Below are 26232 nucleotides of genomic sequence, written 5' to 3' on the forward strand. Positions count from 1 at the left end.
TAGCGACTCCACTCCCACGTGGCACTTGAGGGTTCTGGGAAACTGTGCCGGCATACGTACAACCTGGCTTCTACGATGCGTGGCCAGGCCCCTTACTTCTGTTACCTTTCCAAAACACATTAAAATGAATTGGCAACTTTATTTTTTTTTTTCAACGTTTATTTATTTTTGGGACAGAGAGAGACAGAGCATGAACGGGGGAGGGGCAGAGAGAGAGGGAGACACAGAATCGGAAACAGGCTCCAGGCTCTGAGCCATCAGCCCAGAGCCCGACGCGGGGCTCGAACTCACGGACCGCGAGATCGTGACCTGGCTGAAGTCGGACGCTTAACCGACTGCGTGAATTGGCAACTTTAAATCTAAATTTGTAACGGGCCTGGAGGGGTCAGTGTGGTCTCCACCTACCAATCTATAGTCCAATCTGAGACACCGAAATAACCAGTGTTCATAATGATGACTAGACATAGAGTCTAAAATGACTTCTCAGTCTTCAACGTAAGATTAAACTATGTCCTATGTAGTTTCAGTGTTGCTGCTATTGTTAATCTAACTGGCATTCTAGTATATGTGCTGCCGAAGTGACCACAATCTAATTGGCATTCTAATCCACCATGGTAGAGGCAGTTGGGTAAAGGGCTCTGGCATCCATAATTAAATAATCGGCTGTCCATCAAGATAGATAAATTTCATTACATAGGAAATTTAAACTAATAAAAATACTCAATTTAGTTATACTTAAATTTGAAGATTTCACAACACTTCCAGACATAAATGTCACTTCATTAATTTGTTCTTTGTATTTTCATTCCATTTCTTAGACAAAAAAATGACCAGAAAAAGCTTACTATGGACACTGACACTGTCCCCGACCCATTGTTTTATAACAAACCAGAAAACTAAGTCAGCAAATCTACGTTTTGAGGAACAGGAGTACGGAATACTGTCAGTTACATCATAAGATTTCTTTTTCTTTTATTTTATTTTTTATTTTTAAAAATTTACATCCAAATTAGTTAGCAGGGCACCTGGGTGGCTCAGTCAGTTAAGCATCCGACTTCGGCTCAGGTCATGATCTTGCAGTTCGTGAGTTCAAGCCCCACATCGGGCTTTCTGATGACAGCTTTGAGCTCGGATAGAGCCTGCTTCAGAGTCTGTGTCTCCCTCTCTCTCTACCCCTCACCCACTACACTCTGTCTCTCTCTCTCTCTCTCAAAAATAAATACACATTAAAAAATAAAAAAAAAAAACCAACAAATTAGTTAGCATATAATGCAACAATGATTTCAGGAGTAGATTCCTTAGTGCCCCTTACCCATTTAGCCCATCCCCCCTCCCACCATCACAAGATTTCTACTGAGGAAGGCAGAGTGGGTTTACGTTTAGACACATTTCAACAAAGGAACATTGGAGGTAGTCGTAAGGGTGACAGGGTTAAGGTTCACCAAACATGCTGAATTAGAGAAACGAAAATGATAACAATGGCATTTCCACAGATAAAATACGTCAAAAGTAAAACACATACAATATTTAGACAAAAGCAAATCATACCATTTTATATCCGAATTCCCTATTCCAGAGTTAAAATGCAACATGCGCCACAATGCTAACTTCTTCCTCGTTACTTACACATGGTAGATTTTACATCTGCAGTCTTTTTTCAAACCTGAGACAAACCCAACCAGACCAGTCTTTCCAGTAGTTAAAAGCTTCAGCACTATGACACACAACTCAGCATCTCCAAGGTAAATCTTTACGATGTCGATAACCAGTTTACAGGGCACACTAAAAACAGACGGTTCCGTAAGCCACAGTGAACCCTGACACAGAGACATGGGGCACTGGGTGTTACCAATTACACAAGTGTAATATTTCTCTAGCAAAACTGAAGAATTCTTACTTTCTCAACACTCAAACTAGAGTTCTCTAAATTGTGTCTCAGAAATCTTACAGATTGATTTTAGACAGGTTGAGGCTTTGGATTAATTTCTCAGGAAATTAAAAGATGACTTTGCACCAGATAATGGCCTCAGCATTACATTTACCTGATTATATGCACTGAGCTCTAAGATCTGTGATAAATTCATAGTCAAGGAGACAAGTGAAAGGGTAGAAGTGGGATGCATAATACCTGAGGAGACTACCATTATTGAACCTAATAAAATAGGAGTATGATGTTTAACATGTCCAATGGATTTTCATGACTTTACCTAATATCCTTCTTTTGCTCAAAGTTTTCAAACGTATTAGATGCTATTTGGTGGAAATTTAACAGAGGGGAACAGAAATGTAGGCAACTGGACTATATGGATATTTAAGGATCTCGTAACTTCCCAGAATCCAAGTCTCCATTACAGACTTTGAAATATTTTATGCTAAATAAATATGAAAACATTTAAGTTGAAAAAATGAAATTCCATAAACTTGCTTTTATTTAAGGTTAAACAATAGATCTATTTGTACCAATAAACATGAAGAAAGATTTTCCTCTAAGCAGTGTCAAATGGACCTTCTTACCTTGTTATTATATACATAGACTAATAAGTTCTAAGAACTGCTCTTCAAAAGAGTATCTTAAAAATGAATTTTAAGAAAAAACTGTTGAAAGAAATAAAGTCTACCATATTATGCTTGTTTTTAATCTCACTATTATTTAAAAGCCTACTGGTCTAAAACTTGCTTAGACAGTTTTCAGGGCAAATTGATTGGAAACACGAGCAGAAGACTAGGTCTGGGGTAAGGATGGTCCTGGGTAATCAAGAGCTATGGAACTATCAGAAGTATTAGAGTCCCGTGTAGGTGTGTTTATTTTTTAAAAAATGGGGTGTGTGGGTGGTTCAGTCAGTTGAGCGTCCAACTTCGGCTCAGGTCTTGTGGTGTGCAAGTTCAAGCCCTGCATCGGGCTCTGAGCTGACAGCTCAGAGCCTGGAGTCTGCTTTGGATTCTGTGTCTCCCTCTCTCTCTGCCCCCCCCTTGCTCGTGCTGTCTCTCTGTTTCTCTCTGTCTCTCTCTCTCTCAAAAATAAGTAAACATTAAAAAAACTTTTAAATACTTTGATTATACAGAAAAGTTTAAGAGAATATGACAATATCAATGTACACATCATCTAGCTTTTTCACGCTGTTGACATTTAGCCATATTATTTCCTCAGATTTTCCCTTTTTTTAAATTAAAAAAAAATTAAGTGATACAGACATAGTTGAACCCACGTAACTCCTCCAATCCTGTTTTTTGTACAGAGAGAACTTCTATCCTGAATTTAGTATTATCATTACCATACATGTTTTTATACTTGACACATGTATGTAACCATAAAGAATATATACTACCATTTTAAATGTTTTTAAAATCTGCAGAAATGAAATCATACTATGTTAAACCTTCTCCAAAATCATGTATTCTCAGCATATATAATTGTGATTCCGTATATTCATTTTAAGTACATTATAGTATTCCTTTGTAAGTATATACCACCACTTAGACTTCTATTCTCCTACTATCATTGTGAGATTTCCCCAATTTTTGTTATTGCAACCAATATTGCACTGAGCAATCTGCTAAGTGTCTCCCTGGGCACCTGTGAGACAACTTCTCTGAAACTCATGTTTAGGCATGGGATTGTTGGATTGTGGAGTGTGTTATTTTTCAACCATATTTCAACTTTGCTAAAATATTCTCTAAAATGATTTACCAACATAGGATGTATTTTGGTGTTTCCATTCTTCATTTCTTTGTCTTATTTAGTTCTTTCAGACTTCTTCATTTTTGCCAAACTGAAATTTTATTCCACTTCAATATGCATTTCTGTGCATGATTTCATATGTTTCTTGGCCATTCAGTTTTCTTCTTTAGTGAGAGAACTGTTCATACCCTTTACCCATTTTAATGTTTGGTTATCTTCTTCTTACTGATGAGGAAGAATTCTTTAAATGATCTGAAGACAAATCCTTTGTTAATTATTCATGTTACAAACATCTTCTCCCAGTACAAATTTTAAAATATCTTTAAGTATGGTTTCCATGCTTTAAGATATCTTTCCAGCAAGGAAACACTTAAGGTCAGAAACATATTGTACTATTTCCTATAAACCTTTTTTCCTAAAACTTTTCTACTTTCTTGTTTTATTTTATTTTAGACACGGGGGGGGGGGGGGGGAGAGAGAGAGAGAGAGAGAGAAGGAGAAGGGCAGAGGGAGAGAAAGAATCTTAAGCAGACTCCATGCTCAGTGTGAAGCCCAATGTGGGGCTCAATGCCACATCCCGAGGGTCATGACCTGAGCCAAAACCAAGAGTCTGAAGCTCAACCAATTGAACCACCCAGGCACCCCTGCTTTTTTTGGTTTTCTTTTGTTTTTTAACTATTTTGTATGGCTGGAATGAGGTTGAGATATAATCATATTACTTTTTTCCTTATGCATAACCAATGGTATTTCATCACCTTTTATTGAGTAATCATTTCTCTACTAACTTTTGATTCATTTTCTTTTAATGTTTATTTATTTTTGAGAGATAGAGAGTGCAAACAGGGGAAGGACAGAGAGAAGAGGACAGAGGATCTGAAACAGGCTATGCGCTGACAGCAGAGAGTCCGATGAGGGGCTCGAACTCACGAACCATGAGATCATGGCCTGAGCTGAAGTCGGATACTTAACTGAATGAGCCACCCAGGTGCCCCTAATACTGATTCTTATATGAAAATGCGTATAGTGTGTGAGGGGTCTCTTCCTCAGTTCTCTTAATTCTGTCAGTCTCTTCTCTCCATTAATACCTTACTTTCTTAAGTTCTAGCACTTTATAAGTCTTAATATCTAGAAAGAGGAGTCCCTTATACTTACTCTTCAAAACTGCCTTTATATTTTTATTAGCCCTTTATTCTTTCATATGAATTTTAGAATCAGCTTGTCAAATTAAAGGAGGAAAAAATTGGGGGGAATCTGACTAAAGCTGTACTGAATTATAGATTACTTTCAATGAGAATGGATTTATGATACTGAGCCTTCCTGTACACAAACAGAAAATCTCTGCTCTTAAGATTCTTCATGTCCTTCAGTAAATTTTTCTAACTCTTCCCCATAAAGGTCTTATGTATTTTTTTTTTTTTTGTTATAGCTGTTCTTAGGAACTTTATGGTTTTTACTGCTACTGTAAATGGTACTATTTTCTAAACTACATTTTCTAATTGTTACTGGTGCATAAAAACTCAATTAGCATGCTGTGATGAACTGTTTCCTTCCAACTATGCCCCTACAACTTCTAGCTGTATGTTTGTGGACAAAGTGTGTAACTCTCAGTCCTTCATTTTCATCATCTACAAAAAAGTTAAAAATAGTAACTACCTAATGGGATTGTGACGTTATGAGGATTAAACAAGAGTATAAGGCACTTAGTGCTAGACAGAAAAAATTAATGTTGAGTGCTATTTCACTGAATAATTTTTGTTCAGCAACCTTGCTCAATTCTCTTCTAATAATTTGACTGTAGACTCTTCTGGATTTGTAGACAATTACCAACAAAGATCTGCTGATTTGCTTTTCTTCCTTTCCAATCTTTTAACTTCTTCTTGTCTAATATCACTGGCCCTCTAAAGAACAATTATCTTGTTCTTGACTTTAAACAGATTGTTTCTTAAGTCTCACCATTAAGAATAAAATTTTCATGGGGTATTTTGGATGGAATCCTTAAATATATTAAAGAAATTCCCTACTCTTAATTGCTAAAATAAAAAAAAAATGAACAAGTGTTGACCTTTATCACATGATTACTTTGCATCTATTAAGAGATTAGTTTCTCTTAATTTTTAAGTTTTGAATGTGGCAAACTAAATTTATACCCACTTTTATACTTATGTAAGTTCCCTTTACTCCCACTTCCCTTGTATCTTTGTAAGGATAGACATGAATACAGGAGACTAAAGAAGGAAATGGAAGGAAATAGTAATTAAAAAAAAAAAAAAAAAGTCTTAAGCCAAAGTTCCATCTCAGGAACTCTAATAAACAAGGGAGTACTGTAAACATATTAGAAGTGACTTTCATTAAAGGAACACAAGCAAAATAATTCTATAGAGTACAAGTATAGACAAAGAATTCTAAAAACAAAAACTAATAGGTTGCTGATGCATTTTTAGCGACAAACTATATGACATAGATTTACATTTGCAGTCTTAAGTAAAGAGCTGAAGTGAACTGTGTTACTTAGTATTTTCAAATTTATTAATGGGGATATTGACAAGAGATATAAAAATTAACTTATTTTTAGCATGCACTGTCATATGTCCTGAAAGGATCTTTGGGCAACCAACAAACATAGCTTTGGAATCATTTAGTGAATAATCATGCCAGGGGAAAATGTAATATAATTCTTCTTTAGTTTATAGCTTTGAGTATCAATTAAATTGGTTCAAACTAACCAACAAAGCTTTTATTTGACATTAAGTGAACTCAGAAATTGAGCTGTGATTCACTAGAATAATAATTCTACAAACCTTTTAAAGAAAATTTTCTGGATAGTTGAGCAAGATTCTAACACGTGACTCAAATATAAATTAAGCAGACTGAATCAAAAACACATTTTTCCAATACTACAGAACCTTTGGAACTTTCCCTTTTGCAAAAAAAAAAAAACAAAAAAAAAACAAAAAAAAAACAGAAAACAAAAAAAAACCTTCAACATAAATAAAGCTTTTAGGATGAATAATGATATAAAGGAAGTTCTTTAAGTCAATAACTGAAAATACACATAAATAATTTTGATGTTGTGGTTTTTTTGATCTTATAAAAAAACACCCTCCAAATCAGAGTAAAGAAGTTTCTTGCACACCAAACTTATAGTAAGTTTTTACTTGCTGGAATAAGGACATGTCCAAGAAGTTAAGTCTCTGACTCTATTTTTATCTCTGAAAATCTTCTGGTCTAGCTTGTATTAGTTCTCCCTCAACCTAGCTCTACCCATGGCCTGGTTCCAACTCCTATGATGAAAAAGATAAATTTAGTCCTAAACCAGATATCCAACAAAAACTGAGGGAAAAGTCTAGAAATGGTAATAGCCATGAAACAGTAATATCATGACAATAACTACAATATAGCTAATATTTATTGAGTGCTTACTATGTGCCAGTGCTTTCCATGTGTTAACCAACTAAAACTCAGTTTGTGTTAGCATCACACTCTAAATGAATTAAACTCAAAATATAAACCAGTATCTGATCACTAGAATCTTCTTAAAAGTTTATGTCACAAAAACAGGTATATTAAGTAAAATCTAATTCATCTCCCATTACATTCAATGTGATGACTTTTAAATGTAATAAAGGTTATAAGAATAATAATACTTTCATGCTTCTCCTTTCTTCAATGTATCCAGCTCTAATTATCAAAATGACCTATGACTCATATTCCTTTTCTCCAGTTTATTTCATGCTATCCTATAATATCTAAATATGTGGTAAAAATATTCAATAGGCATAAAATTTTAGCAACTCTATTTGAAGATTTACAAATACATGAACCAATGGCCTAGTAATTGAATGTTTTTATGCCTTTCCAATAATAAAACAAATAGTCCAATGAAGGTCATCCATTCAATCAAGCCTATTATTGGCCAGGCATGAGCAGGTGAAAATGAACTGGATGGACTAAGCATATGCAGATACAGTTTAGTCCTGATTCCGCCAATAACTTGCTCTCAGATTTTAGATGAGATAAATAACCATGTCTAGATGTCAGTTTAATAACATGAAAAATGAGAAGTTTAACCAATTTACAAATTTGAAATTTCAGTGAAAATACCTGCGAAATCATGAAATACTCTGACAAAATATAACGTTAGAACAGCATGGGAAGCTCCGAAGTCTGTGGAAAACATCTTTGCTGTAGGAAAATTTATCAGAAGGAAAAAAAGACATCATTTAAAACTTCACTGAAGACTTAGTAAGAAAATAAATTAGGCTTTGTAAATCATCTTGGAAAAGGCTGGTATAAAAATTTAGGATAGAAAGATCACTGTTAAATGTTACTGGTTTTATGCATACTAAATCAGGGTTATTAGCACTTTTTAAGTAAAATTAATTTTAATTAAATCATTGGATTTATTTTTCTCCATGAAAACCTAAAATAGTAGTTAGTAATTATACTGGCTTTAATGTGAAAGGCATTCACAGCTGTTGATTATATCATATGATACACTACTGCTATTTCTTTGCTAGCAAATCCTTGGTAAATGGTACGATGGCCATTTATAATATTATTTTTACCAGAAAATGCTATATACTTTATAAAGATTGATTTTTGAATTAGGTTTCATGAATTTACTGCAGTAATACAATTATGCATCAAGTTCTGGAAATAGTTATATAAGCATGTTGTATAAATTAGTTATATAAGAACTCCTTACTACTATTTTAAGTAATAGAAAAAAGGGAAATATTATGTATAGGCTCTGAACTTCTGAAAATTTATATTCTATCAGATTCATACTCAGGATGCAAAATTCTCACTGTCTCCTTAGGAAGTACTTCTAATTTTTAAAGCAGGAATAGAGCAGTTTTAGCCTTGAATTTCATGCCTCTCCCTCTCCACCCACCACCAAAATAGATGTCCAAGAAAACCTTTAGATAAATATGAGTATTAAATCTTAATAAGCTGTTGAAGTTGTTGTGGGTCAAGAAAGTACAGAATCATTTTTGATTAATACATCATAAACAATTTTGGAAGTTAAGAGAAAAAAACACAGTTCTCTAACTGATGCGTGTAACAGCTGCAAGGAACTACCACAGAGAAAACATACGAGACCAGCTCAGGGATGAGGCTCTGGAATGTGGACGACCGTAACAGTTTTGATATCTGTACATTCCAACCTCAAAGGGAGGAAACCAGGTATTCAAGAAATGCCATGTACAATGCTAACATAAAAATAGCATTGACAGTGAGGGCTCTTGACTGAAAAACTGGAAAGCTACTAACAGTTACATAAGTCAAGAATGCTTCCATTTACTTATGAGAGAGAGGAGCAAGCATTTCAAAAGGCATTACCCTCTGGAATGCAAAGGGATGACACTAAGGCATCTAGAAGATAAATCTACAGTAAATTTTAGAGAAGAATCTTTCAGACACAGAAGAGATAAGAGCAATGCACTTGGAAAAAGAGAAGCAGAAAACAGGCAACGAATGGCTTCTTCAGAATATCCAGCACAACCCTTATGTGCAATGGCATGCCTATGCTTAACAAAAATATTTGGGTATTTGAATAAAAATGTTTCTCTTTTCCAGAGTTGAGAATGAAGCCAAAGCAACAGCATGCTGCCGCCCTTCCTCAAGGAGCACACACACAGTTATAAGTTTGAAAGGGCACAGTGTGTAACTCTTTAAAAGTCACAGTTCCCTTGGGAAAATAGTCATCAGGTTACGATAAGGCACTCTCATTATTTACATTATACATTTACTTTTCCAGGAGCTATACATTTCAGAAATATCAGAGGAGGCTCAAATTTAGCCTATGTGATTTTAGGGTGACATAAATAAGCTATACATGCTTCTTGCTAAAATTGATACTGGTTTATTTTAAAATTTAAACTACAAATTAAAATAAATGTGATTAGCTTTGTTCCCCAACTCTGTACAAAAAAGAAGCAAAAAAAATTTTTTTAACTTGGTGACTTTACCACCTCAGTTATTATATAAAAGACTCTGACTAATTGCATTTCTAAATACAGAACAAAATGATTTGCATTTTAGCAGAGAAGAGGAGAAGAAACATGGGGTGGATATAAATCCCTGACACTAAAGGATTCTAACACAGGAATGACATGTTATATACAGATTAGAGAAGTGTCTCTAATAAGGATTTTAAAATAATCCAAAGGAACTGCTACTATTTGACATGAAGCTTAAAAATGAGTACAATTTCAGGAAGACATTTATTTGTATACTCTCTCTTAGAAAAATTAAAATATAATAACTACATATTCTTAGGGATTCAGTAACATCAAAGGTAGGAGGGCTATCATAAAAACTACATGAAGTTCTAGAAACCTGAAAATTTAGAAGCTTCACAGTGTGAAAATTGTTTTCTTGAAATTAAATTTTTATTAGATTAAAAACAGATTAAATGTAGATTGAAGTGTCATCATATTCACTTTGATGTCATATAATCCTCTGCGCTTTATTAAGCCATGAAGTTTGCTGTTGAACACTGATGTGATCATAGGTCGTTTTTTGTTTGTTTTTGTGGGTTGGGTTTTTTTTTTCCTTTTTGCAGGAGCCAGAGGGGGAAGGTTCTATATTTGGAAAGCACAGAACTGATAATGAGGACGCTTTATTTAAAGACAAAAGTCTTAAAAGCCTGCCCTACAAAAAAACCCTGACCATTAGCATGGAGAATAAGACATAGATTTTGGAATCAGACAGACCTGAGGGTTTGAGCCCCCTCTCTTACTACTTCCCAATCTGCAAGCTCTTGAGCAAATTACCTATTTAAGTTTCCATTCCCACAAATACACAATGAGGATGACAGTAATAATACCTACCTGTTAGGGCTACTAGAATACTTACAGGAAATCGTATATGCCAAGTACTTAACTCAGTAAGTGTCTATAAGCTATTTTTACTACTATAATTTCTCTTTACGTTTGGTCTACAAACATTTAGAGTCCTCCACAGCACAGGGCTGACCAGAACCTGAGTCAGCTTTCCAAAGCAGGCTTAATCGCATGTGGTTGTACCTCCTCAATTCAGAGCTGCAGTCACTATGGAAGGACACACGCAAACATGGAAGCACTTTCCAGTCCTTCTGCCTACACTCGTCTTACATGTTAAGTTTACATGCAGAAACTTTAGATTTCTGCTCTCTTCTACTGAGTACCATAGAGTATTACCTAATACTTAAAAAAACAAGTTATGGTCTCAAACCATTATCACATGAGCTACAGGTGCTTTAAAAAAAATTGACAATGAAAATGAGCTCTAAATTCTGCAATTCCCCCACTTAATTTTCAAACCCCCGGTTTTGAAAATTAAAATATTGACTCATTTAAATGGTAGTGGAACACTCCTGAGAAGAAAATGTTCAGCTGCTTAACAGGGCTGATCTGTGATTCTGAGAAAATTGCAAATTCCATGCTATAAAGAAGGCATTTCTTATCAATGTCTAAAGAAACACCATAAATACAGAATTCTACCCTAGTGCTAAAACAAACAAACAAACAAACAAACAAAACAAAAAACAAAAAAAAACCTCTGCAAAAGGAAAGAGTTAATACACATATTTTATAAACAAAGATGGTTATCCTTAATAACACCCATAAGGAAAAAAAACACGGCATACTTAAAGGTAAAAGGGCAGAAGGGTTACTTTCTTATGCCAATTTGAAGAGACTTTTTATACAATGTGCTCAATTCATTTTGGTAAGTCAGTGCTGCCTATTTTCAACTAGTCGATAATTGAAATATTATTAACCCACCAGGAAAAGTTTTTTAATGAGATATACTGATTGTTTATTAAGCAAAGTTATGCTCTTTGAGTCACAAAGACTTTTGTGCATTAACCTAAAGTATAGAAAACATTAAGAAATAAGCTGATTTAAAATAGAGAAATGGGTAGTTCCTGAAACTAACTAGGAAAGTAAGAACTACAGTGCCCAATACCTATGTGGTACAATCTACTTGAAAATAATTAACTTCAATAATCTACTTTAATAATCGCCTCTCTACAGACATGACAAATACTAAAGCTCAATTACTCAATTTCTGAGTAATTAAAAAATTAACCATCCACTTCAAAGCAACCAAGGAAACCTGTGCCCAAATAAAATGTAATATTTCAGACTCCGTGAAATATTCTGTTGCTGGAGTCAAACATCTGAATAACCGAGATAGCCTTACCTCCTGCTGTGGCACAGGTTTTAGGATATTTAAAATGATTCCCAGGGACTGTGCTCAGCAGTGGATCCGACAGCACACAGCAGCTCTACATTCCGTGCAAAAGCATGCAGAATGAACCACAGTCCCACGGCTCGGACCGCATCCACCACAGGATAACTCTGAGTCAGGTCTCCACAGCACTTTTAGGTTCCAGCTCTGCTCTGGGGCGCCCCTTTCAAGCACTTTCCTTTGCCGGTTTTGGTCCCTACCCAAGGCGAACCGGCTTGTGTGTGGGCACGAGGCTCGCCTTCAGGAGCTCACTCCTCCTCTCTGCACACGTACTGCTCCTGCAGCACACAGAAAGGGCCCTGCCCAAACCCACACTTGCAGAACAAGCTTTGCCAGAATAGCTCCACCCATCAGCCTCACACAGGTGAGCACTCCTGCTCAGAAAAACACCAGTAGGAGAGTGGCATTTATTACGTTTTTAGTCTTGGAGAAAGTTACTTATTCTTTGGTTGTTTATATTTGCCATCTGGATGGGAGACAATGTATCCAAAAAAATGACAGGTGTTTTAGGCCCAAATAAAATATGAATAGTAATTGATCAAGCAGGAAGTATTCCCGGTAAAAGGCTGAATCACTAAAGTAGCAGCAACAAACTAGGAAAACATACATTTTTAACATCTTTGCTGGTAATGACCTCTAACTGTGCTTCAACTAACATGTAAAAAAGGAAAAAGTATCATTTTACACTGCCTCTGTGTGAACAACTCTGAGGAACAACACTCTGTTAACCAGAAGAACTGAAAATCCAGAATTAAATTTTCCTGAGTATGACCTCCTCCTTTATAAGGTACCCAAGTGTAAAATTCTTTTTTTCTTAAATGTTTTAATGTTTTATTCATGTGAGAGAGAGAGAGAGAGAGAGAGAGAGAGAGAGAGAGAGAGACAGCACAAGCAGGGGAGGGGCAGAGAGAGAGAGGGAGACATAGAATCCAAAGCAGGCTCCAGGCTCTGAGCTGTCAGCACAGAGCCTGACGCGGGGCTCGAATCCACAAACCATGAGATCCTGACCTGAGCCAAAGTCAGACACTTAACTGTCTGAGCCACCCAGGTGCCCCCAAGGGTTAAAATTCTAACTCTCCTTATATATTCAAGAGATTCAATATTTATACTAAATAACAGTGCACATAAAATTATTTGAATACATCAATTGTAAGAGACTAACATATTTTGCTACAAATGACTTTTTTACTAATACAAATGTAAATCCACATTCAGATATTTGTTTCTAGTAAACAAAATAATGCTACTATGTGCTAGACACAATTCTAAGTATTTCACAGATAAGTCTCCATTATGACCTTATGAAGTTGATTCCAATGTTATTTCCATCTTAGACAGGAGGAAACCAAGGCAGAGGGGTTAAGCAAAAGCCAAGGTCACACAATAGGGAATGTCAGATTCAAGATACCCAGAGTGTAGCTACCATGCCAAAATCTTCTGCTGTTGATCAAATTTATTCTCTCCTTCCTTTCTAAACACAGCTCTGAATATAAAATTATTGATAAATGGTAGGCCATAGTAAGAAAAACAATGAATTGATGTAATTTTAAAATATGAAAAGCCCCAGAGAATTCCAATATGTAGCAGGAACAAAACATGTTAATTTTTACCAGTGGAACAGCTGTGGATTTATGGATTGTTTTGTTGTTGTTGTTGTTGTTGTTGTCAAATAGGAAATGAGGCTTTCAAAGTTTATTCATAGCGGAGAAGGCAAAGCCACTCTTTAAAAAATTGTTTTAACTAATAAACATCCTTCCTCCCACCCTTTCAGAGGTTAGTACTAAAGACAAAGGGGCTGGGTGGGGGAGCAGAGAATAGGAAAGAGAGGAAGAAAAAAGAGAAAGAAAGGGGAGGGGAGGGCCATGCTATAGAAAAGCCATCTGGGGATACTCAGTAGGACTCATAGACCCCTTGTGTTACCTAACATCTAAGCACAGATGGGAATGCATAAATTCGACAACTGTTTGCCGGAGTGCAGGGGAAGTCCATAATTAATAACAGTAACTCTCACCTGAAACCAAAAAGGCCACCATGTATGCTCTATAAAAATACACGGTAGGAAGAGGAGAGTAGGCAGAAACTGCTGAGCACAGAGTAAGGTCTGTTGTAATCTCATTCACTGCGGTGTGACAGCATCAATTTCCTGGTTTGGATAACGTGCCATTATGTTACATAAGACGTTAAAACTGGGAGAAGTTGGCTTTTGAGTATATGGGAGTTCTCTGTACTATTTTTGCAACTTCTTCTGACATGAGAAGTATTCAAAATTAAAAATTAAAAAATATGGCTGACTGAAAGCATCATGTGTTTTTCGTTTTTTTTTTTTTTTTAAGTGTATTTATTTGTTTAGAGAGAACGAGAGAGCATTAGCAGGGGAAGGACAGAGAGAGGGAGAGAGAATCCCAAGCAGGCTCTATGCTGTCAGCGCAGAGCCCAACTCAGGGCTAGATCCCACGAACCATGAGATCACAACCTGAGCTGAAATCAAGAGTTGGAAGCTTAACCGACGGAGCCACCCAGGCACCCAGAAAGCACCATGTTTTGTCTTCCAATGACGGTTTATGGCACAGGAGAGGTCACTTGTTATTTTTCTCTCATATTTAACAAAGTGTCTGGAGGCTCTCCTGTGAAGGGCTAACATGAATCTGTGCGGGTGGTGGGGTGAACAAGGAACTCAATGGAAAGGAACAGCTACACTGTAATCATTCTATCGTAAGAATTACCTGTATTACTCAAACTCTTCACAGCATTTCTGAAAATTCTGCAGGTTTCATGGCCTGAAATATACCCAGAATCCAATCACCTCTGCCCACTTTTACTGCTACCACAATGATCTGAGCCACCATCATCTCTTGCCAGACTCACTACAAACAGCTGCTGCCCGTCTCCCTTCTTCTACCCTGGTCTCCTATCCTTAACGTGGCAACCAAAGTGATCCTCCAAATAAGGCCAAGTAACAGCTCTGCTCAAAAGCTTCTAATGTCATCCCATCTAATTTTAAATGAAAGCCAAAATCCATACCGTGGTGCCCAGGCCCCAAAGAGAACTTGACTCCTTTCACCTCCAGACCTCACCTCACGTCACTCACTGTTGTGGTCAAACTGCTTTCCAGCAAATCCTGTAGCAAGCTAGGCATATGTCCAGCTCAGCAGCCCCACATTTGCAGTTCTCTGTCTGGAAAGCACCCCCCAGGTAAGTGCTTTGCTCCCCTCCTAATCTCCCTTCAGGCACTGAAAAGCAACCTTCTAATGAGCCCTTCCCAACCACTCTACCCACCTTTGGAATGATAAGCCCACGTGGGCCACATCCCAGCACTTCCTAACCCCTGCACCCCTTTCCAGACTTTTCTGCATAGCACTTATCATACTATATATATTTTACCACACTATACCTTTTACTTCTTTGTTTACCTTTTTCTCTCCTTCGCATCACACTTGAATACAAAACCCCAAAATGACAATATTTGTCTGCTGTGTTTGCTGTTTTGGTCCTAGCACTTAGTATGTACTTCATAAATTCTGATCAATGAATGAGTACTGGAAATGACCAGAAATGGGAACAGCTGCTTTACTTACGGAGAAGACTGATTAGGGGCCTACACCTAGCACTGGCTAATGGGCATACGGGAGGTCAGGAAACATTTTTTGATTACTATAGTAGAAATTGTTCATATTTTTAATTATCAATCAACTGTTTTAGAGCAAACATTATATATAGGATGCAAACTGGTATAAAATAAAATATCCACCAGTAACCAAAACAATTTAGGTGAGGAAAAAGACATAAAAAGTGAAGAATCAAATTCAAAACAAGATGGCTCATTACTATACACTATTTCCAAATGACGGATACAAATAATAGCTACTGACGGCTAAAATGGAGTCCCTTTTTATTCAAAATATAGTCTTAGGATGAGGATCGTTAGGTCATCATAGGTCAGTGAACCTGGGAGTTCACTGGAAATGCAGAGTCCCAGGTCCCACCCCAGACCCAATGAATCACAATCCACAGTTTTGTTTTTTTTTTTTTAATTTTTTTTTTCAACGTTTATTTATTTTTGGGACAGAGAGAGACAGAGCATGAACGGTGGAGGGGCAGAGAGAGAGGGAGACACAGAATCGGAAACAGGCTCCAGGCTCCGAGCCATCAGCCCAGAGCCTGACGCGGGGCTCGAACTCACGGACCGCGAGATCGTGACCTGGCTGAAGTCGGACGCTTAACCGACTGCGCCACCCAGGCGCCCTCACAATCCACAGTTTTTAATACCACCTCTCAGGCACACTGAACGCACATGAACGTTTTCGAAGCAGTGGTCTAAAGAACCTTCATGAAGAACATAGTAAACATTTCAGCGAGGAGAAAGATCAGAGTCAGAGGAAGCGGGGAAACCCAAAGTATACTGCAAGGTAAAGAAACATGTTCCTGACACTAAAGTATAGATAAGGGAAACATTTGGTTACAAAGACGAGATAGTTCCAGTTATTTATGGAGCACCTCAAATTCTAGACTAAAGATTTTGTACATAATTCTGGAGCAGAGGGACATTACTGAAGTTTTCTGAAGCTAGGGATTATGAGATAAAAGTTGTATTCTAGGGGTGCCTGACTGACTCAGTCAGTAGAGCATGCGACTCTTTTCTTTTTTAAGGTTATTTATTTATGGGGGGGGAGGGGCAGAGAGAAAGGGAGACAGAGATTCTTCATGCTGTCAGCACTGAGCCCGACATGGAGCTTGATCCCAACTTGAGCCGATATCAAGAGTCAGACGCTTAACCCACTGAGCCACCCAGGCGCCCTGAGTGTGGGACTCCTGATATCAGGGTTGTGAGCTTGAGCCCCACGATGGGTGTAGAGATTACTTACATAAAACTCTAAAAAAAAGAAGTTATGGGGGCACCTGGGTGGCTCAGGCTCAGGTCATGATCTGGAGAATCGTGAGTTCAAGCCCCACATTGGGTTAACTGCTGTCAGCACAGAGCCCACTTCGGATCCTCTGTGCCCCTCTCTCTGCCCCTACCCCACCTGCGCTCTCTCAAAAATAAACATTAAAAAAAAAAAGTTTGATTCTAGAAATTCATTTTAGCAGTATTAAGAGAGAGGAAATAATCACGTGTCCACTGTATGAACCTCCTGTGACAGAGGTAAAGATGAATGAGACACGCTTACCCTTTGTGAGGAGACAGCACTTTGGGAGCAAGTGGCAGAGGTGCTGTTAGACTTGGCCAGGGGTAAACAGGAGATGGGGGTAGGGAGAGAGGGGTTAGCAAGCTCTCACAGAGGAAGCAGGTCATGGCCTGAAGCCTGAAACACAAGGAGGATTTCAAGTGGCCAAAATGGGGAGGAGGGCACTTCACACTCTGGGCACAATGGGAGCACTTTGAGTGCACGTATGTTCACAGCACACAGAAGCAACGCCCAGCAGAGTGCACTGGGAGAAAGACGAGAACAGGAGAGCAGAGGAGGAGGATGCCTACAAACGCTGTTACAGAACAGAGTGTGGAGTGAGGGTTTATATGTAGTGAGGAAAGACTGAAGGATACTGTTTGGGTTAATTAGTCATGAGAGAGGATGAAGGCTGACTGAAATTAGCCCATTAAGCAAGGTCCTAGGAGCACTTCTCTTCATCCTCCATTAAACCCATCTTTGCCCCAACTTCTGTTCCGTTAGTATAAGCCTTGTGAACATCCAAATATGTTTTTATTCATGCCTATTGTAATAAAAGCGGAACATATTAAATATTTGTTTTGAGAGAGAGAACAATAAACTTTACCTCTACTCAATGTTCTACAGTGGGACAAATTCTGGATTTTGAGTGAATCAACCACAAATGAGTTCATTTATGTCTTGGTACACCACACAGTGAGAGCTACGTTAAGTATTGGCCATGGTTACCACCAGACATCAGAAAATTTCAGCAAATCCCAGTTGTGAACCCTCAGGCAAGCTGCTTAACCTCCCTGAGTTTCCTGGGCTCCATTTGTTAACACAAGGTGTGGCAGGATACAGGAATACACCCCCTACCCCCAAACCTCACAGGACTGCATCGAGAGTCAAATTCCAATTGACAGAAGGGAAATAAAAGTATCCATAAACTCTAAAGCACTTGACAGATATGTGCCATTATGAATCTTCTACCTGTTTTTCCCTAATGCAGAGTATGAAAATATTATCTTAATCTGTCACTTGCAATGGATTCAGAAAGAAACTTCCCGGGGCATTCTAGCATTTTGGTACAAATCTGTATCTTACATCAATGCCTTCCAGGGTGCTGATTTTAATATCCGATTCTTGAAGTACTGGCCTCCAGAATATAAGGAAGCATATGTTCAATACAGTGCTGCGCACAGGATAAAAACCTGTACCTACTTTACTTGATACAAAATGTCTGGTCAGTGACATGTTAAGGAAACATGGTTACAGAAGAGGAAAGTGCTACAAACTCTAAGAAAGAAAACAAATAATCCAGGAGAAAACAAATGAAAATAAAGGAAAAAACTATAATTAGGCAAAGTTGCAAGTAAAACAAAGAAAGCAAGACACTAAAGGACCAATTCCCTAAAAGAAGAAAATAAAGAACTTTTTTTAATTTCAAAATTATGCTACAAATTCAGACTAACTTGTTACCTTATAAACTACTTCTTACCATAAGGATTTCATCAGTATTATATCTAATTACTAAGTTTTTTTCTCGAAATGAAAGCCTCAGCTACTTTTATGTCTGCTAATCAAAAAATTCAGCTGTTGGTCCCCCCCCCCCCAAAAAAAAGCCAAATATTTATAATGCAAACTCCATTCAAGTGGCATCCAAAGAGGCTCCTTCTCCCATCATGGTCCCATGAAAACTACTATAATTCATTGGTCTTAGTGGTATACTGTGAGATGTTGGCATATAGATTTTACCAACAAATATTAATTTTGTATCTACATAAATCTAGTTTTTGATACTGTGGAATTTAAATGACATAAGAGTGGATAAATATAAATCAATAAATACTACAGCTGACATTTATTAAGTATCCAAGGGCTTTAGATGCCTTATCCCTAATCTTCAAAGGGATGTTGCCTCACTTTTTTAAATAAGGGAATTAAAAGTCAGAGAAGCCAAATGTAAAATGTGGCACAGGGATGAAAACTTGAGGTTGGAAGCCTATGCTCTTATCCCTTCAACCATGTTGTTTTCACACGTGTATATAAATTAAATATCTAAATTAAACCTACTGTCAGAAAATATCTATGTTATGGGGTGGTTGCATTAAGAAGGACCCTTGGAAATCACCTATTTCGAAAGGATGGAGTTAAGGAGAGGTACAATCTATTTTTTCATATTTTATAAAGTAATACTTTTTTATTGTAAAGGGGTTGAATAATACAGAAGCAAACAGAGAAAAAAATTAAATTTCTTTTGCTGATGTCTACAATCTCATTCCCCTTTCTAGTTGGTATATATCCTTCCAGATCATTTTCTATGAATTTACAATGAGATTATTCTATGTTGTGATTTGCTTTTTCATTTAACAATAAATCACAGAAAACAATTCCATATGACTTTCTTTTTAAGGGCTGCAGAATATTTCACACACATAAATAGATAAGGAAGTATCTATTTTGAAACTGTGATTTCCAACATTTGAATATTAAAGCAATACTGCAAAGAATATTTATCTGGATGGGAGATATATTTAAAGAATGAAAAGTGACCAATTCAAAAATGACAAAGGACTTGAACTGGCATTTCTCCAAAGAAGATATACAAATGGCCAATAAACACATGAAAAGATGTTCAACATCATTCCATTTCTGTATAATCACCACCTGGATCCACAGAACACTAGCACTCCAGAATCCTCTCTCCTACCCATCCCAGTCACCTATCCCCTTCCTCCCGTCCAAAGTTAACTGCTATTCTGAATTCTAACACCACAGAACCATCTTAAACTCTGTGATTCTGAACTCTCTCCTCATCTATGTGGAATTATACGGCGTATGTATGCATGTACGTATAGCACGCTTCTCTCACTCAACACTTATTTTTGTGAGATTCACCCATATTGTGGCAGACAGCCAGAACTCATTTCATTTTCATCGGTGTAGAAGAATCCGTTCAATGAATGTGCCTTTATTTATCCATCCCATTACGAATATACCTCTGGTTTTTCAAGTTTTTTGACAATTAGGACTAAGGTTGCTATAAACATTCTATATTTACCTAAGAGTGAACCTGCTGGACCCCAGGGTATGTGTCAACTTCAGTATGTAATACCAAACAATGATTGTCCCACATTATCTCCCATCAGCAGTGTGAGAGAATTCCTACTGATGTATATCCTTGCCAACCTTTGGTATTATTATTCTTAAATTTTAACCTCTGGTGGGTATGTATTAAAGAGTCAATGAGATTTCAGTTTGCATTTCCCTAAAGACTGATGACGTTTACCATCTTGTCATACGCTTATGAGCATTTTGGATATTTGTTGTAAAGTACCTATTCAAGTTTTCACTTAATTAAACAAATCATTTTATCGGTCCCTTTCTTACTGATTCTTTACACACTTTAGTTATGTGACCTTTGTCAAATATCTTTCTCATTTTGTGATTTGCTTTCTTCATTATCTTAATAGCATTTAAGATCAAGTTCTGATCTTTAATTAAATTTAATTATTAAGCTTTTCAGTTAAGATTACTGCTTATGTTTATCCCGAGATCATGAAAATAGGTCATGAAGATACTCTACTGTATTATCTTCTAAGAGTTTTATTGTTTCACCTTTCACACACAGATCTGTAATTCTCCCAGAAATGATTCTGTATACAGGGTTAAATAAGAATTTTATACACTCATACACACACACACCCCTCAAGGTGACCTAGCACCATTTATTGAAATAACTGTCCTTTTGACATTGCTCTGCAAAAAAGTATCTATATATTCACAGGTTTGTTTCTGGACTCTATTCTGTTCCACTAATCTATTCGTCTACCCTTGAATTAATATCAGTACCTTAAGTGAAGTTTTAACAATAAATCTTGATATTTAAAATAGTAAGTTTCCCACTTTATTGTTCTTCAAAATTGTCTTGGGATTTAGGTCTCTGCATTTCCATAATTATTTTAGAATCAGTTTAGAACCAGTTGTCAATTTCCACAAAAATTCTAACCCAAAACTTGGGGCATTCATCAGTAACTCTGCCCTACTGGGCTCTGAGCTCCAATTTTTGTTCTCCTAGGACTACTGTGCCTTTCTCTACTCTATCAGTAGATACCCTAGGGGAATAAGGTCTCCATATACTGAAGTCTGTCTTCAGGATGTCCTTTTTCTGCTTAACCTCAGCTCAGTAATTGTTTACTGCCTTATTAACTCTCCAATGCTTCAAAGAGATATTTTTTTATTCCTGTCCAAATCTTCTGTTTTCAGAGCAAAGGCTTTATCTAAATTCCCTTGTCCTTCATTTTAAGAAGAAAATAAGCATTGCCCTGCTTTTCTCTTACCCTGTCTCCCTACTTTCCTTTGTCTCCCCTCTTCCTCCCCCAACCCTTTTTCTTTCTTTCTAGACAAAAAGGTGGATAACGGAAGAAATGAGGAATCCCACTATGGAAATTACAAAAAAGACAAAATGTTGATCCAAGAAATAAAATAAGGGGCACCTCGGTGGCTCAGTCAGTTAAGCGTCCGACTTCAGCTCAGGTCATGATCTCACAGTTTGTGAGTTTGAGCCCCGCGTTGGGCTCTGTGCTGACAGCTCAGAGCCTGGAGCCTGCTTCGGATTCTGTGCCTCCCTCTCTCTGCCCCTCCCCTGCTCGCACTCTATCTTTCTCAAAAATAAATAAACCTTAAAAAATGTTTTTTAAAAAAGAAATAAAATAAGAATTGAAGAATTTATCAGGTGGGCTTAAAAGAAGCCTACACAGAAGAATAACTGAACTTTAAGAGAGGTCAATAAAAGTAAACTGGAAAGAGAGGGTGTGCAAGACAGTATCAAAGAGTGTAACCAATCTGTAAAGGAAAAGAGGAAGAGCAACGATTGCACAGAAGAAATACTGTAAAGATAAGAGCTGAGAAAACTAAAAACTTGAAGAAAGATATCAATGAATAAATCCAACTGCTCCATAAGCTACAAGCAGGATAAACACACACCAAAAACTACGTATGCTTTCCCTTCTTCTTCCCCCCACCTCAACCTCACCTTCTCCCATCAAACTGTAACTGTGATGATTCAACTGCCAATTTCTTATGGACAAGCTTCTATCTTTCTTCCTCTTTTCTTTCCTCTTCTTTTCTACCTCCCTCTCCCACCTACTCCCTCCCCCACCACACCTTCTTTTTCTTAAGGCAACACGGATACTTGTTTTCTTGATCAGGACATGGTGACTCAATGATTTTATTTTTACATACACAAATAATTGAACATATTGAGAACATTAAGAAGAACTCCGAAGGGAAAAATTTTCCTATTGCCCTTGTTGTGTAATAATATAGGGAGCTTTAAATTTCAGCCTCAAACTATAGCTGCATCTTTCAGATTTGGCATCTAACAGTAACAGATGGCAATGTTAAAAATAAATAGAACATTCAAGTTGTTTATACTGTAGGCAAAGACAGTTTTAAAGTGTGAAACAAGCCTGAGGCTAACAGAATTCACATCATCCTTTTCGAAATATATTAAGAATCCACATTTCCTTATGCCAATCCTGCAATGCTGCTCACAGAAGATAAAATACTAGCTTTTAAAGGTGTGCTCGCATTATAAGTCATCACCAATTTAGAATTAACATTGTCCTACAGGTCTATTAATAGACACTTGTTTTCCAGAACTATCAATACCTGATTAACTTTCTCAAGTTTTAAAGCTTCTGGAGCTTATCGCTATTAGAAATGTCACTTTCTCATTCAAAACATGAGAAAGTATTCAATTGACAAAATTGAATACCAATATTAAGCTAATTTTTAAAACTAAGTTTGCAGGATATCTCTGAGGCAGAATATCAAAGATGATATTTAATACCTAATAAGTTAAGTGTATACAGAAGAAATGCATATAAAAATAATGCATAAGAGACAACAATAAATTTTTGATGTTGAATTTAATAATTTCAAAATAATGATACAAAAAACCATGGTCATCCTAACAGATCGATAAAAAGTACTTGACAAAGCCAACATCCTTTCATGACAAAATCATTCAAGAAATTAAGAACTGAAGGGTGCTTCCCCAATCTGATAAAGGGCATCTATGAAAACCCAACAACTAACATCTTACTTAATGGTTAGTTAAGAAATGGATGTTTTCTCCTAAGGTCAGAAATAAGACAAGGATGGCCATAGCCTTGCCAGGGAAATTGGACAAGAAGAAGAAATAAAAAGCATCCAAACTGCAAAGGAAGAAGTAAAAATACATTCACAGATGATTTGATCTTGTATATAGAATATCCAAAGGAATCCACTAAAAAAAAAAAACTATTAGAATAAACATTTCAACAAGATTTCATGATTTCATGACTAATATACAAAATTAATTGTATTTCTATGCATTTGCAATGAAAAAGAAAATGAAGTCAAGAAAGTAATTCCATTTACAATAGCATCAAAAATAATAAAAATAAATTTAACAAAAAAATGCAAACGTACACTCTGAATACTACAAAACATTGAACAAAATTAAACAAGCTCTAAATAAATGGAAAAACATCCCATGTTCATGAACTGAAAGACTAAATAAATACTTGTAAGAGGATAATACTTCCCAAATTGATATACAGATTTAATATAATCCCTATCAAAATCCAGCTGACTTCTTTGTAGAAACTGACAAGCTGATTCTAAAATTCATATGGAATTGCAAGGAACCCAGAAGAGCCAAGTCAATCCTGAGAAAGAATAAAGTATTAAGAGCAAAATTTGCCACAAAACAAACACATGCTGACAGCATGGAGCCTGCTTGGGATTCCCTCTCTCCCTCTCTCTCTGCCCCTACCCTGCTCATGCTCTCTATCTCTCAAACTTAAAAAAACAAAGAACAGACATATAGATCAGTGGAACAGAACTAAAAGTCTAAAAATAAACTTATATGTCCAAGGTCAATTTTCTGCAAGGGAGTCAAGACAATTCAAAAAATAGTGCTGAGACACCTAGATGTCCAATGGAGTTGAACCTTATACCAGACACAAAAATTAACTCAAAATTTACTAAAATCTAAGACCTAAAACCATAAACTTCTTAGGAGAAGATATATGAGTAAATCTTGACCTTGGGTTAGGCAAAGTCTTCCTACATAAGACATCAAAAGCATAAGGAACAAAAAAAGATAAACTGAACTTCATCAAAATTAAAAAAATTTATACTTCCATGGACAGAATAAAGACAAGCAAAGACAACCCACACAATGTGAGAAAACATATGCAAATCATATTGTCTGATAAAGCACTTGTATCTAGAATATACATAGAATACTTAAAGAATATATAAAGAATGTATATAAAGAATACTTACCAATTAAAAAATGGGAAAAGGATCTGAATAGACATTTCTCCAAAAACATGCAAATGGCTAATAAGCACATAAAAAGATACTCAACATGATTAGTCATCAGGAAAATGAAATCAAACTCCCAAAGATACAACACTTTGTTAACTACTACGATGGCAATAATCAAAAACACACTAACAAGGATATGGAACAATTGAAACTCTCATACACACTGCCAGGGCGTATTGTAAAAACTACTTTGTAAAGCAGTCTGGCAGTTCTTCAAAGGTTAAACATACAGCTACCATATGACCCAGCAGTTTTACTCCTAGATATATGCTTGAGAGGTGAATGAATATATATATATATATATATATATATATATATATATATATATATATCTCCACACAAAAACTTATACACCGATGTTCATAACTGCATTATACATAATAGTCAAAAATGGAAACAACTCAAAATGAGTGGATAAAATATGGCCTCTCCATACAATGGAATATTACTTTAGCCATAAAAAAGAATGAGATTCTGATATATGGATGAACCCTGAAAACACTGTGCTAAGTCAAAGAAGCTAATTACAAAAGACCACTATTGTATGATCATGAAAGGTCTGGAATAGGGAAATCTATAGAGACAGAAAGTAGACTAATAGCTGCTTAGGGCTGGAGAAGAGGGATGGGGCTGAGGCACCTCTCTGCTAAAGGGTATGGGATTTTCTTTTAAGTTAATGACACCATGTTTAAAAAAAAGAAAAAAAAAACCCTACAGTCATCACAACCACAAATTAACATCTACTGAGCAAGTACCCACTGAGAAAGTTTTTTAGTAAGTTTACCCAAAGAAGGGAAGTTTACCCAAAGAAGAGGATAAAATGTCTTGAAAAGAGACTGAGAGGAGAAAGCAGGAAAAGATCTCTCTGACCTCAGCCATAGCAATTTCTTACTTGACACATCCCCAAAGGCAAGGGAATTAAAAGCAAAAATGAACTACTGGGACCTTATGAAGATAAAAAGCTTCTGCACAGCAAAGGAAACAACCAACAAAACTAAAAGGCAACCAACGGAATGGGAAAAGATATTTGCAAATGACATATCGGACAAAGGGCTAGTATCCAAAATCTGTAAAGAGCTCACCAAACTCCACACCCGAAAAACAAATAATCCAGTGAAGAAATGGGCAGAAAACACGAATAGACACTTCTCTAAAGAAGACATCCAGATGGCCAACAGGCACATGAAAAGATGCTCAACGTCGCTCCTCATCAGGGAAATACAAATTAAAACCACACTCAGATATCACCTCACGCCAGTCAGAGTGGCCAAAATGAACAAATCCGGAGACTATAGATGCTGGAGAGGATGTGGAGAAACGGGAACCCTCTTGCACTGTTGGTGGGAATGCAAATTGGTGCAGCCTCTCTGGAAAACAGTGTGGAGGTTCCTCAGAAAATTAAAAATAGACCTACCCTATGACCCAGCAATAGCACTGCTAGGAATTTACCCAAGGGATACAGGAGTACTGATGCATAGGGGCACTTGTACCCCAATCTTTATAGCAGCACTCTCAACAATAGCCAAATTATGGAAAGAGCCTAAATGTCCATCAACTGATGAATGGATAAAGAAATTGTGGTTTCTATACACAATGGAGTACTACATGGCAATGAGAAAGAACGAAATATGGCCCTTTGTAGCAACATGGATGGAACTGGAGAGTGTGATGCTAAGTGAAATAAGCCATACAGGGAAAGACAGATACCATATGTTTTCACTCTTACGTGGATCCTGAGAAACTTAACAGAAACCCATGGGGGAGGGGAAGGAAAAAAAAAAAAAAAGA

General features: G+C 36.7%; 1 protein-coding gene across 6 annotated transcripts in view; it reads right to left on the reverse strand.

The window, feature by feature from the left end:
• Nucleotides 1-26232, reverse strand: part of ARHGAP32 (Rho GTPase activating protein 32) — a 309577-nt gene that overhangs the window by 49167 nt on the left and 234178 nt on the right. The window contains exon 1 of one of the 6 annotated variants that reach the window (XM_040483530.1): nucleotides 11870-12199. The exons of the other annotated variants lie outside the window; for them this stretch is intronic. The gene's annotated coding sequence lies outside the window, so the exon portion shown is untranslated. Of the gene's footprint in view, nucleotides 1-11869; nucleotides 12200-26232 lie in introns of those variants that run through there. 6 annotated transcript variants of the gene reach the window in all.

This window comes from Herpailurus yagouaroundi, unplaced genomic scaffold (assembly GCF_014898765.1).
Source record: "Herpailurus yagouaroundi ecotype Mexico unplaced genomic scaffold, PumYag 161, whole genome shotgun sequence".
Lineage (NCBI taxonomy): Eukaryota > Metazoa > Chordata > Mammalia > Carnivora > Felidae > Herpailurus > Herpailurus yagouaroundi.